Here is a 14,701-nt window from a genome sequence, read left to right as displayed (position 1 = left end):
CATATTTTTTTTAAAACTTCTTCTTTGATTTCTTGGCTGACCCGTGCATTCTTTAGTAGCATGTTGTTTAGCTTCCATATATCTGTGCTCTTTCCAGATTTCTTCTTATGGTTGACCTCTAGTTTCATAGTTTGTGGTCAGAAAAAATGCATGGTGTGACTTCAATCTTTTTTAATTTGTGGAGGCTGGTTATGTGACCTAATATGTGTACTCTGCTGCTTTAGGAACACTCTGAATATATCTGTTAGATCCATCTGGTCCGGTGTGTCATCTAAAGCCACTGTTTCGTTGTTGACTCTCTGGTTGGATGATCTGTCCATCAGTGTAAGTGGGGTATTGACATCCCCTACTGTTATCATATCCGTATCAATTAGTTCCTTTACCACTGCATCACGTTTTATTTTTTATTTTATTTTTTTAAAAGCATTTATTTATTTTTTTATGATAGTCACACACAGAGAGAGAGAGAGAGAGGCAGAGACATAGGCAGAGGGAGAAGCAGGCTCCATGCACCGGGAGCCTGACATGGGATTCGATCCCGGGTCTCCAGGATCGCACCCTGGGCCAAAGGCAGGCGCCAAACCGCTGGGCCACCCAGGGATCCCTGCATCACCTTTTAATGCAGGGTGCTGGATGGCAGGTACATAATGAGCCCCCCAAAACCAGTCATGCTCTACATTTACTAAAGTAGCTATAACAAATGCAATAGTTTGGGGGGATTAACAACAGAAATTTATTCTCCTTCAGTGTTGGAGGCTGGACATCTGATATCGAGGTGTCAGTAAGGTTGGTTTCTTCTGAGGAATCTCTCCTTGGACACCTTCCCATTGTGTCCTTACCTGACCTTTCAGTGTGTTCACATCCCTGCTGTCTCTACTGCTTCTTGAAAGGACACTAGCCATTTGGGATTAAAGCCTCATCCTATTGACCTCTTTCATTTAATTGCCTCTTTAAAGACCTTATATCCCAAAGTGGGGACATTCTGAGGTGCTGGGGATTGGATTGATTTTTAGGGGACACAGTTCAGCCCATAACATTCACTATCTGCAGCAGGTCAAAGATATGTCTGTGAACTAATATCTGGATACTGTGAATGAGACCTTATTTGGAGAGAGACTTTGCGGGTGAAATTAGGCTTATGATCTTAAGATGAGATCATCCCCGACTAGGGTGAGCCCCAAATCAAATGACAAGTGTGTTTCAGAGACCCTCAGAGAAGGCAGCCAGGTAAAGACTGAGGCAGGGACTGGATGATGCCACCACCAGCCCAGAGCACCAGGAACCAGAGAAGACAAGGAAGGTTCTTCCCAGGAGCCTCCAAAGGCCGTGCGGACACCTTGATTTGGGGCTTTTAGCCTTGAGGTCGTGAGAGAGCACACATCTGTTGTTGTAAGCCCCCCAGTTTATGTGTATTTATGACAGCAGCCCCTGCACAGACACTCCCAACTCACTAGTGTTGGGCTCTGGGAAGGAAGCGAGGCCCCGGGGTTCAGGCCCATGTATTTGAAGGCTGACATTGAAGAGGATTCCCGTCTGAAGGAAGGCTGAGCCCCAGCCAGAGTCCGGTGCTGTCTTCACGTGGCCTTCACCCTAAACAGGCCCAGCACAGCGTCCACTTTCCAGGAACCAGGCACCGCTGACTGACCCCTCTGCAGAGAGAGGCCTCCCACCTCCTCAGCCCCGAACACAGCCGACTTCTCGGTCCTCTGTCGGAAATCTCCTCTATGTCTTCCTGCAACTCATCTCTTTTCTTCCCAGAGATGAAACAGGTTTCCTATTCAGGACTTCATATTTAGAGGCCATTGTGTAAGTTTGCAGAAACCTTTTGTCGCGCTTCTGTGGGGTGACTGGGGTCGGCTTTAATATAAGGGAACACTGTCTGTGAAAAGCAGATTTGATTTGGCACCACGAGTGCATCTGCCAGGGATTTGGAAAACAGATATATCCTTGGGGAGAAGTCTAAGCGGATGGGGTGGGGGGTGAGGGGCATGCGCATTAGAATGAGCGATGAGCCCCAGGTGGGGTTCCTTACAAGGAGACTGCACCCGGCCCCTCATCCTTGGCTGGGGGTGCCCAAGACAAGGCTGTCTTTGGTGCTAATGGTGTTTGCACATTTGAATTTCTGTAAACCAAAACCAGGTAAACGCTATGGAAACAACCTCTATTTTAAGAACCCTAACTGTGAATCGTTTGGCAGAGCAGATAACGACCTAATGCCTCTACTTGCGAAGCTAGGTTTGCATATTTTATTTAGGCTTCGATTAAGTGAAGAAGACAACCCTGGGCAACCAGCGGTGAGGGCAGAGCGTGCTGACGACCCTGCCTCTGTGCAGCCCACCCATACTCGCGGTGACTCACAGCTGGAGCTGGGGACGAGCGCCTCTCACTCAGAAGTGGTAGTAGCTCCGGGAAGCGCCTCCTTAGCCTAAGGTCTCAATGTTCCCCGTTGTTAATGGGACACACAAGGTAACATAGCACTAGCCTCAAACCCATAGACGTAGACATCAAGCCAAGCTTCGGTCCCTAGAACAATCATCCCAGGAAAACGGTCTTTGCAGAACCTGTGCTTGGTGTTGCCAAGGCCTCTGCAGATGCGGGACGTGTCAGAGGAGGACGGTGATGGAGGGACTCCTCTCGGCTTTGCTTTCAGGGATGCCAGCCAGTCAACGCCAGTGGTCTAGCGTCCATGGTTTGAGATCACAGCCCCAGCCGGAAAGACGCTCTGAGCAAGACATCCATCCTGAGAGCAGAGGGCGCCCGTGAACCCGGGCATGAGTCCCGTGCATGTGGAATGGCCCCGCTCCTACCCCATCCACACCAGTGGTTACACTGGGACCCTGATAGCGCCCCGCTGCCTCGTGATGTTTGTCCATCGGCCCACCTCGGTCTGCAGCCCTCTCACTCCCACCTCAGCTCCTTGGCCCCGCTGCTTCCTCCCACCAGGGCCCCGATAGCAGGCTGCTTCCCACCCCAGCAGCCGCCCTTACCAAGGACAGACGTCCCTAAAATGTCACGGTTGCCCCTGGTAACCAGTCAAGGCTCTGTCGCTGTTCCCCCAGTTAAACACCTGCTGAAGGCTTCTGGGTGTCCAGCCAGGGCTGCCCGCTGGGGCCCCGAGACCCCCAGTTCCGTCTCATGGGGGGAGGGAGAGGCAGGCCTCCTGCTGCCCGCAGAGCCGCCCCCGGGACCCCGGGACTCCCCAACCCTTGACGCCCTCGCCGCCCTCCAGCTCTGGGAACTGCGTTTCAAGAGAAGGGCACAAAGTGAGGCTTTCTTTCACTGGAACCGGAGCACGCGGGCTGCCTGCCCAAGGAGCAGGACCCCCAGCTGGCCGGCATCCCCAAGGAGGGCTGTTGGGGGCGCTGAGCACGCAGGCGGCAGCCCCAGGCCCTGGAATCTGCTCCAGGGACATGCTGACCCGGGGCGCGCCTTCCTCCATCTTGGTCTATGATGAGAAGTAACTAGGAAAGGAAGATGCTGGTGGGTGGGTGGGGGGACACTGGGGACCTCAGGGGGAGCCCCGAGCCCCTGTTACCCTCCGGAACCCTCTGCCCTGTTCACGCTGAAGGTGTCTGCGAGGTGCCAAGCGGGGACGTGCTCACCATGTGAAAGAACGGCCCCTTCCTTCCAGGAGCTGCGAGTAGGGTGAGATGAACGCAGTGACCCAGGTGCTACCCCGCAGCCCCGGACCGGGGCAGATCCCCCCACCCCGCAGTCCCTCGGGCGGGATCCCAACCTCCTTCCAGCCCGGGCAGCAGACAGAGCCACAGAGACGCAGGGCAGCGCCGTCACACGGCCCCGTTCTGAGCGTTTCCTCTCCTGTGAAGGAAGGTCGCAGACCTGTGAACGACGACGGTCTCACTTATTTTTGAGGCTGAGACACCGAGGGGGAGGGGCGTGTAGGCCTCCGGGGAGCCGGATGGGGATGCACCGGACTGGGCTGCCCTGCTGGGGCCTGCGCTCTCCCTGGCCTCCCACTCGGCCTGGGAAACTCATCAGGAAGCCCAGGAAAGGCGAGGGCTCTTTTCACCCCGACGCCCCCACCCCGTCCACGGAGACAGGGAGGCCTGGGGGGTGGGCAGCCAAGCCAGAGGGGAAGCCAAGCCAGAGGGGAAGCTGCAGGGGTGGCCGGGCGGGGGCCCGTGTGGTGGGAGGTGGGGGTTAGTGAGGAGCGGATCCTAAGGGAGGAGGCAGGGGCGGCAGGGGTGGGGGGATGGGCCTGGGCCAGACTCTGAGATGCACAGCATGTGACCTTTGCCCCTTGCCCTGGCCCACGCCTTCAGGACCCGAGTTTTCCAGATGTGGTGATTGGGTGTTGTTCCCCACGTCGGGGCAGCAGCTCTCCATCCCCGGCTCCATCCCTGCCTCCTCCAGGGGCCCCCCACTCCGCTCCCTCAGCTGCCCCCCATCCTCCCCCGGAAGGGCACATTTCGGCAGAAACACATGCAGATCGGAAGCGACGAGGCTTTGGAGACGGCAGGTGGAGAGGCAGGCACAGCCGGAGAGACCGCAGCGTGGGGAACACAGCCGTGCCCCTGCATGGTGACAGCGTGTGACAGAGACAGGGAGCTTCCAGGACCGCGGCCCAGGTGCACAGAGGCGCCGACAGAGCAACCGAAGCAGGGCCCAGCTTCCTCTGCACTTGGACCCATGTCCCCGAGCTCTGAGGTCCTGAGCTTTGAAGAGCTGCTGGTCAGGAGACCCAATGGCATGGACGAGAGCGAGCCTCCCACGGAGTGACAGCCTTGGTGCCCCGCCCTGCCGCCCAGGACCCTGCTGGCTCCACACCTGGGTCTGTGATGTGCGCCAGCAGAAGCAGCCCCCGGTGGGTGCCAGGTACTCACCGTGGCCCCCGGGCCGCCCTCCATGGCGGCATCACCATGGGGTCACCAGCCCCTCCTCGTGGTCCTCCATGAGCTAATGTCCCTCAGAAGCAGCCTGTGCCTGCCACTGAGCCTCTATCCACCTGCCCCTGGGGACGCAGCATCATCCTCGGAGGCAAATGCACCCCCACTGGGCAGCAAGTGACCTAAATAAACCATTCCTCCCCGTCGCCAGTGCGGCAGACAGTCCGCTCCTCCTGCGAGTCCCTTCCCGCCTTCCTACGCCGACCAGCGCTAGATGGGGCCCCCACAGATGGGACGGTGGCTGGGTCCCTGCAGCACTGCACCCCCCCCCCCACCAAGCCCCGGCGCCCCATGGGCTTCCACACCCGAGCGAGTGAAGGAGAGCAGAGGCTCGGCAGTGCTGGCACGTGCCCGGACCCCTTCAAGGAGGGACACATCGCCAGCGCCGCACACACCCAGACCTCGCCACTCACCCTTTGCTCACGAGGTGGCCACCAGCTGGCGCCTGGCTCACCTCCTGCTTCCCGCCACCAACTCCTGTCCTTCCTACAGCCCTGGGCACCCCGGGCCATTTGCATGCTCAAGGCCACCTCAGGGTCTGCTTTCGGGGAGCTCGGCGGCAACGAGGAAGGAGGGAAGGAGTGAGTGAGGGACGTCAGCAGGACGAGGGGCATCGCTTTTATTGCAAATGACGGAAATGAGACCCGGAACGATTCCTGGGCCAAGGAATCACCTCCACCATGAAAGGAGATCGTCAGACTTGTCTGAACGCCATGGGGAAACTGCAGGAGGGTGGCTGCGACAGACTTGCTGGACACGGGTGGCATGACTGCGAGGACGGTGCTGCCAGGGGCCCTGCGGTGCGGGGGAGAGCCAGGCCTTCCCCAGAGATCTGCGTGGCTGAGTAAATATAGGTGTTTTTCTCCCCAGGAATAGGTTTTTCCTCAAACCATCAGGGTTGACACCAAGCTGGATGCGTTTTAAACATCCGCGAGTCCCAGGCTGCTCCATGGGGACAGCGGCTCCCGGAGGCGCCGGATCCCGGACCCGTCCGTCCTCTGAAGGTGCTCACGCGACGCCGCCCACCCGCCCAGTCTCCTCCTCCCTGTCGCAGTTCATTAAGATCCCCGGTTGTGGCGGAAATGTCACAGGGGAAGGAAAAGCTGTTGACAATTTTATTTTTAAAAGTAGCAGAGAAGAGGGTGAACCTTGTAAAAATAGCAAGCCCGCCACAGCATCGCGCCCAAAGCCAACGTCGCCGAGACAGCAGAGTTTGGTGTCAAGGAGAACGGGGAGCCAGGCATTGTCCCAGCGTCTCCTGCACGGGCACAGGATCCAGGGTCGAGAACGAACCATGGGATGTGGGTCCCCCCAGGGCTGACCGCTGACCCGCGTGCCAGGGCTGTGGGCCGCCTCCCGTGGGTTCCTCTGCGACGGGAGCTTCCCCTCCACGCCCGCCTGTGCCCGACCCAGCGGGTCAGGTCCCCCTGCCACCCTACGGAGCATAGGGCAGGTCCTCCCAGAGAATCTTCCCTCCCACCAACTGCTTAGACACCCAACGGTGCTTCTAGTTTCCTTTGACGCTCCGGGTTTTCTGTTGGGAGGAGCTGGGGTGTTTCGGCGAGAGCGGGGATTGCGTGGGAAGCACCTTGCCAGAGGGCTGGAGGCCACGGGGTGAGGACCTTTGCCAGGTGGCCCAACAGGAGAGATTGGGACAGGAGAGAATCTTGGGCTGGTGCCCCCTGGCCCCCTGCTCTGGGCGTCTGTCCCCTGGCACCCCCAGCTCCAGGCGTCTGTCTCCCAGGTCACTCCCTGCTCCAGGAGTCTGTCCCCCTGGGACCACCTGCTCTAGGCGTCTATCCCCCAGGTCACCCCCTGCTCTGGGCATCTGTACCCCCGATCCCCCTGCTCTAGGCCTCTGTCCCCCAGCCCCCCTGCTCCAAGCATCTGACCCTTGGGCCCCCTGCTCTGGGCATGTGTCCCCAGGCACCCCCGTGCTCTGGGCGTCTGTTCCCCAGGCCCCCCTTGCTCTGGGCATCTGTCACCCAGCCCCCCCTACTCCAGGCGTCTGTGCCCCAGGTCACCCCCTGTTCTGGGCGTCTGTCCCCCGGGGACCTCCTGCTCTGGGCATCTGTCACCCCGGCCCCCCTTGCTCCGGGCATCTGTCCCCCAGGTCACCCTGTGCTCCAGGTGTCTATCCCCTGGGGGTCCTCTGCTCCGGACGTCTGTCCCCCTGCTCCCCCTGCTCTGGGGGTCTGTCTCTGAGGTCTGGGGCTCAGCCCGCGTTCCGCGGACTTATGAACACACTTCGTAGTCCTTGGAAACCTGAAAGGTTGAGGTCGCATCTGGGAGCCGAGAGGCTGGGGGCACAGGGGGGAAGCTGCGAGCCCCAGCCCTGCGCAGAGCCACAGATGGAGGGTCCTGGGGCAGCTGGAAATCACGGGGAGGCCACTGAGGGTCCCCAGGCGCAACCCCAGGCACGAGCCCTTCCGCGGGGGCACTGAGAGCCCTGAGGCAGGACGTGTCCTTCTGCCTTTAGGGAGTCCAGGGCAGAGGGGAGACCACAGACACACGTGAGCGCTGCGGGCTTCAGAGTGGGTGAACACACTTGCAGCACTTAGAGAGCGTCTGCTGTATACCAGGGTCTGTCCTGGGTTCTGAGGTCACAGAGATGCACCTGGGAGGCCCAGAGGGAGAAGAGGCCGGTGGTCAAGGACGATGCTGCGTGGTCAGGACGATGGGCCGGCACGCGGGAGAGCCCAGAGGGAGCCCCGTCCAGGCGATGCTGTGATGGTGGCGCTCCAGGTGTGCGTGGAGCCTAAAGCCCCCCACCCACCACCGCCTTCGTGGGTCAGTAACAGCAAGTCCCAGAGCTGGAGACGTGCCCCAGGCCCCCCGGCTGGTGTCCTCGGACCGATGGAGTCCTTCTGGGGGACCGTGATTTAGAAGCAGAGCATGAAACTTGCTACGGGCCCAGATCTGAGATATTTCTCGACGATGGCAGAGACAGTTCGTCCCATGAGGGGCTTCGAGATCATGCTTCTGGCAAAGAGGAAACACCGAGGCGTTAATTAAACCGGATTCCAGGAAGCACAAGCACGCCCACGTGTATGCTCTGTGTCCTGCCCAGGCTGGGCCCCCATGGTCCCCTCCATCCACCGCCCCCTCCATAGGCACATTCTGCACACTTGGCGCCCCTGGAGGAGACACGGAGTCCTCAGGCCCCAGGCTCGGGGTCGGGGGGGCCTCCCTGTGGGTCCCCCAATGCCTGTGCAGGCCAGCCGACTCCCAGAAGCCCTGCTCTCAGGGGGGACGGTCCCCCAGCGTGCCCCCAGCTCCTGCAGTTTCCAGGGGAGGCTGAGCTAACACCCTGCCGTGCCTCTCCCCACACCACGCGAGCCCTGTCCCCGCTGCCACGTGCGCCTCACCCTTGAATCTCTGGCTCCCGGGGGACCCCAGGCCGAGACCCGGGCACAAAATCCTCTATGAAGGGTGGTCTCCGATTGCAGCCAGCCAACACAGCTCCCAGCTCCGCAGCTGCAGGTCGCCCCCGGGGCCGTGCATCCCTTCCCACAGGCAGGTCTTCTGCGCGTCCCACTAAAGCCAGGCGGCCCCCAAAGAGCATGCGCTGGAGCTTCTCAAGCATTAACTAGGTGACCCCCTAACTCCCGAGGCTGGTCCTCCATCCCCACGAAGGAGTCGCCGTGGCCGCCTACGCGGGTGCCGAGAGACATCGCTCATGGCTTGCCTGACACCCGGGTGCGGCCCAGAGTGACAAGTGCGCCTCCCCGTTCAGCCTGAGGCCTGTGGGGCCTCGGTCTCCTCGGAGCCCGGGGGGGCGATCGTGTCCACTGGCAGAGCTGACCCTTCCCTGGGCGGTTCTCCGCGACCACCGTCGGGGCCCTACTGCGTGCAGGCTTTGTTTTAGACACTGAGGGGGTCGTGGCTCGCTGCAGGCTACGGAATGGCTGCTAAAGCATCCCCGTAAAAAAATAAATAAATAAAAAATTAAAAAATTAAAAAATTAAAAAATTAAATAAATAAATAAAGCATCCCCGTGTCCCAGAGAGGAAGACCGAGGCACACAGAGGCCGGGCGATGTGCCCCAGGTCACACTGCCGGGAGTGAAGGCTACGCCCGGAGCCCGGACCTGGTGCCTCCGTGGTCCACGCTCAGACTCCCTGCTCGGCGTCCTGAGCGCACACGCGGGAATCAGTCGAGAGGCCAGTAACCAGCGGAGGCTGCCTGCGTCCCAGGCTAAGTCAATGCCTGTATTTATTGAGATCACGTCTCAACCAGGGTATTTTTAGGCAGTCTAGCGTTGTGATTCTCTAGCACTGGGAGTGTATTAAACTCAGCCCTACTTACCAAAAATATGCCTGTGTCCACACTGCCTCTCGCACCGAGGCGAGGAGCCGGCAGGAACAACAGGGCTCCGCTCTCCGCCCGCGGGCTCGGAGGGCGCCGGGGCCTGGGCTCGGCCGGCGGGCCGGCGCCGCTTCGCCCAGCTCTGGCTCTGACGACCCAACTCCCTCAGTACCGGGGAGGGGGGCTCCCCCGTAAGTTAAAAAAAAAAAGAAGAAGAAGAAGATGGACAAAGATGGAGAAGAGAAACAGGCAGAGAGGAAAGAACAGATTCCCGACTTTCCTGAAACGAAATCGAAAGTGGCACATAGGAGGACGCGCAAAGGAGTCCACACCGGCCCGCTGGCTCCTTCCATCTGCCTCCTGCACCGAGCGAAGCGGCGAGATCAGCGATATCGAGGGTGAGCACACAGTCGCAGGCCCAGGAACCGAGGCAAGACCTGGGAAGGAAGGCAGGGGACACTTGGCAAGCATCCTCCGCGAGCCAGGCTCCGGCAGGCATCCCCCTCCGTCCTCACGGAGGCAGGAGGCCACCCGGCGAGGCCCAGGCAGAGCGCTCAGGCCCCCTTCAGCTCCAGCTCCCTCGCTATCGTGCCTCCTCCAGGCTGCCTGCTGGATGAGTTTTGGAGGACGGAGGACGGGGCGACCGCCCTGGGGCTCCCAAGGGCACCGGGGTCACCTGGGCAGAGGGCACAGTGAGGTCAGCCTCCGGGACCACTCACGCGTCCCCTCGAGGCAGGACAGGCCGGTCTGGGTCACGTCCCGCACACCGGAGGAGCATCCCACACACCGGAGGAGTGTGGAGCCACGGAAGGTCCCGTGCAGAGAGGGGCACCACCAGGCCTGTGCCCTCACCCTGGGGCCCCATCCACAGTGCAGGGGAGAGGGAGCACATGAGGGGGGCGACCAGGGCCGGGCTCCCAGCTGGAGCCGTGCACGTGTGCTGGGGCGGGTGAGCCACGGGCGTGGGGGTCAGCCTGGCGCCATCTGTCCTCCCAGGACAGGAGCCCCCCGGGCCCTTGGATCCCTGTCTTCCCCTCTCCAGGCACCGGCGACCCCAATGGCACAATGTTTCCTGAAGGGTCCTGAGTGATGGAGACAGGGCCCCGGGCAGGCCAGCCGGCGGGGAAGGGAGAGCATCGGGAAAGGTACCGTCCTGCCCCCTGAGGGTGGCCAGCAGCCTGCGGGGTGAGGCCTGGGGGCCCACAGCAGCGCCGGACCTCGGACGGGCTGTCCCCCACAGAAGGGACGCTGAGGCCTGGGTCACTGCCCCCGGCAGCTGCTTGCACCTGCGCCCCTGCCATCTGCTGTTGGCAAGGCCGGGTGGTCAGAGGGAAGAGGGCCGAAGGCCGCTCGAGGGTCGGGCTCCCCAGCCCCGGCTCTGGACCACCCCCTCCTCCTCTGACCCAGCTGCGCAGCCGCCCTGAGGCTGGAAGACCCCTCGGTGCCCCTCAGCTGCTCTGGGAACCTCCTGGAGATCCCTGGCCGGAATCGGGTCCAGCCTCCAGGGTGTGGGAGGGCAGCGTCCAGGCACCAGAGGCTCATGGGGATGCCCCCCGCCATGTGGTGATCCAGTAACCTCTCTCCTCGGGAACCCACGTCATGTGGGTCCTCTCCACGGAGCCCGCACCTGGGGTGCTGACTGTGTCAGCAGGAGCCTCCGGGGCCTCCACGGGTGGGCCCAGGCCACCCCTCTGCCGCTAAGCGGGTGAAGGCGGCGCTCCCCTCTCCTAAACCCTGTGCCACAAAACAGGGATGTTTCTGGAAAAGTAAAATTGGCTCCCCGGGGGGAAACATGCTAACTAGCTTCATTTCTGTTTTGAGAATTGATACAAGCCTGCACAGAAATATCTTGAAAAGCGGAGTATATGTGCGTGCATGTGTGTGCACGCAGTGTGCCCGCCCCGCTGTGCCATCCTGTGAGAGCCGCTGTCACCACAGACGCCAGGTCACTCGGGGGCCTCGGGAGCCGGCAGTCACCCGCAGACCCCGACAGGGACGCGCAAGGCCGGTCCAAGGCCCCCGGAGCCCGGCTCCCGCGCCACCGCCGCACCCTCTCATTTCAGCCAGTTGGTGAGACCAGCCCATGTTCACCGTGTGCTACGCGCACGCTGGTCGATCCCACCCCCAAGGCCTGCGCTCACAAGGGGAAGCGGTACATCGCGTTCGGGAGCTTCCGAGGGGGCAGCGGGCGTGCTCGGGCCTGGCGGAGGCTAAGCGAGCCGGATGGCCCGCGGGGACGGTCCTGACTCTCCCCCCCACAGAGGGCTTTGGGGTAAAGATCCACGGCTGGGGCACCACGGTTCTCCCCAGCCCCACGCTCCCACCCACGCCCCGTCCTGTGCTCACCTCGTGGTCCCCCTGCTGCAAGGACCTCGGGGAGGAGCAGCCCCATGAGCCTCCTGCCGCGCACACCACCTTGGGCATTTTAATGGCCCAAACTGTCTTCCGGTCACATCCAGCTGCAAGGGAGCCGGGCAACCTCGCGTCCAGCTGAGAATAGGGGCGCTGTGACGAGACGCGGGGGGTGAGTGTCGGCGCCTCCAGCAGCCGCTTTCACAACTGCTAACGTGCATTAGTGTCAAGCATCCAGTGACCTTTGAGTGCGCAGAGTTAAGTACGCTGTGTTCCTTCTTTTATGAGTAGACTGCTGAAAGTAAACAGATTTTATGTCTTAGAATAGTTTTATGTTTACAGAAAAATTGAACACAAAGCATAGGGAATTCCTGTACGTGACACACAGATACACTCACAGGCACCCACTCATTCTCACACACATGTGCACACATGCACGCATGCACGCTTTCATATGCGCTTACCTGAGTGATCACACGCGTGCACACACATGCTCACACGGACGCACCCACTCATTCTCGTGCACACATGCACACACGCACACTCACATGCGCTCACCTGCGTGATCACATGCATGCACACACACGCTCAATCACACGGACACACCCACTCATTCTCACAGACACGTGCACACATGCACGCACACAAGCATGCACACACGCACACGCACAATCCCACTCACGTGCACACGCACAATCACTCGCACACTCACTCATGCATGCACACTCTCACATGCACACGTCTGCTCACCATCACTCACATGCACGTGGACGCATGTCCACTCACACAATGCTCACATGCGCGCACACACACAAAATTCCTCCTAGTGGTCGCCGTGGGGCGTGTCTCCCTGTTGATGCGCCAATCTCCATATGTTACCTGCTCACCTGAGGGCTCACTGCTCGTGCTGTAACCTCTATGGGCTGGAACAAACGTGTAATGACATGGACTCACCATTACAGCAACACCCGGAGAAGTCTCACTGCCCTGGAAGCCCTCTGGCCCCCCTGTCCCCCTCCCCGCACCCCAGCCACCGCAGGTCCTAGCACCGTCCCCACAGTGTCGTGTCGTAGACCTGGAGTCAGTATGCGGTGCTCCCCGATGGGCTGCTTTCCCTTCATTATGTGCACTTGAAGGTCTTCCCTGTCTGTTCACGGCTCCATAGCTCATTTCCTCCTAGCTCTGCGTGGGAGTCCCTCATTGGGCTGGACCACAGGCTGCGTGGGCTTCCTCCAAGGCCCCGAGGTGGCCTTCCCCTCGGGTGATCACGGAAAAGCAGAGGCGTGCAGGGTTTGGCACCGACATACGTTTTCAGCTCTTTCGAGCATACACAAGGAGCATAATTGTGGATCGGACGGTAAGGGTCTGTGCAGCTTCCTGAGAAAACTCCATGCCCCCTGCCAGCCGCAAGCGGCCGTTCCCGTCGCTTCACGTCCACACCAGCACCAGCTGTTGTCAGCGGGTCCGTTCTGACCGAACTCATGGGTGCGCGGTGGCGTCTCACGTGTCAGTGCACAATCCCCCACGCCACGTACGAATCTGTTCCTGCCTGCCGTCTCGCGGGCGGGGGAGGTTTCTGTTCCAAACTTCCAGCCACGTTTTTTACTGGGTTCTTTTCTTATTAGGCTTCTGTGGTCCTTTGTCGATTTTGGATTCAGGTCCTTCGTCAGACATGGCTTTGCAAGTGTTGTCCCCGTTGGTGGCTTGTCTTTCTGTTCTCTTAGCAGAGCCGTGTGCAAAGCAGACATGTTTAATTTTAATGAAGGCTGACTTAGTATTTTTTTTCTTATTTTATGGACCGTATGTTTGGTGTTGTAGCTAAAAACTCATCACCAAACTCAAGGTCATTTGTATTTCCCTAATTTCCTCTTCTAGGAGTTTACATTGAAGTCTGTGATCTAGTACAAGTTCACTTTGATGACACGTGTGAGATCAGTGTAGAGATCATTTTTTTTTGCATGTGTACGTCTTTGTGAATATTTTTGCGACCATTAAATATTGATGATGAGGACCTACAAAGAGACTGGAAAATATTATGATATGATGTTGAGTGGAAGGTACTGGGCAAATCCCATCTTTGCAGTAGCTTCAGGTGTAGAGGGAACGGGAAGCAAGAGAGAAAGGAGGAGCGTGGTGGTGAGGCGAGCAGCACGGTTGCAGAGAACCCAAAGGGCTGGTACAGACACCCACCCCCTCCCCACCCCCTGCCCCAGGGCCTTGGGCTGCACATCTGCGTACTGAGAGGGGCAGACAGAGCCTGGGCAAGGCCTGGGAGAGGACCAAGGCCTGGAGAGGTTCAGCTAAGTGGTGGGAAGGGAAACGCTGGAAGCCACACAGGCTTCTCCTCCAGAGCCACCTGCGGACTCTGAGCTCCACACAGCCTCACTGGCCATGGCTCTCACTCCGAGCAGCAGAACCAGGCTGGATCCAAGGTCTCCTGAACTCCATGCTGCTTATCCACCCAAGGCTTTGGGCCCAACTCCACTTGAAAACCCTGATCCTGGCAACATAGGTTGGACTGTGAGAGACAAGAGGACCTACATGGTCCAGACCCAGAGCAGAATGGTCCTCCTCTGCCTAGCTTTCTCTCAGGCCCCACATTTTCCAAAGTCTGGAGCACAGGGCTAGATAGTAGCCAACTGGCATCCATTCTCTGGCCAGCCCTTCATCCCCGATCCTCCCCAGGAGCCGGGCCCTGTCCAGGGTCTCGCTGTCCCTCCCACAATACAGGCATGTGCAGCCCAAGGCCTGGGCCCAAGTGCGGGGGAGCTGCATCAGTCCTTATGGTTTCCTGTAGACCATGCCACCCACCCAGCATCATGTCCCTCCTTCTTCCCTTCTCTCTGTTACCCAAATTCCAGCATGAATCCTCATAATAGCCTGGCTGGTGTCCTGACTATAAGGCCACATGGGAGCTCCTATGCAGGGCCATCCTTACACAGACCCTCCAGTGGGGGTGTCTATGCCGGCCCATCCTTACAGGGACCCTCCAGTGGGGGCATCTATGCAGGCCCTTCCTTACAAGAACCCTCCAATGGACCCTCCAGTGGGGGTGTCTATGCAGGGCCCATCCTTACATGTACCCACCAGTGGGGGCCTCTATGCAGGGCCCATCCTTACAAGGACCCTCCAGT

The 14,701-nt window shown here is 59.7% G+C and overlaps 1 long non-coding RNA gene across 1 annotated transcript; it reads right to left on the bottom strand.

The window, feature by feature from the left end:
- Positions 1 to 6,008: 6,008 nt before the first annotated feature.
- On the bottom strand, positions 6,009 to 9,652 carry LOC140596440 (uncharacterized). The gene is made up of 2 exons (XR_011998416.1): positions 9,216 to 9,652; positions 6,009 to 7,889 (listed from the first exon to the last, which is right to left on the bottom strand). It is a non-coding gene; the product is annotated as an uncharacterized lncRNA (long non-coding RNA).
- Between the last annotated feature and the right edge of the window lie 5,049 nt (positions 9,653 to 14,701).

The sequence above is a fragment of the Vulpes vulpes genome, unplaced genomic scaffold, assembly GCF_048418805.1.
Source record: "Vulpes vulpes isolate BD-2025 unplaced genomic scaffold, VulVul3 Bu000000626, whole genome shotgun sequence".
Classification (NCBI taxonomy): domain Eukaryota; kingdom Metazoa; phylum Chordata; class Mammalia; order Carnivora; family Canidae; genus Vulpes; species Vulpes vulpes.
This window is presented reverse-complemented; position numbering and strand designations above follow the sequence as displayed.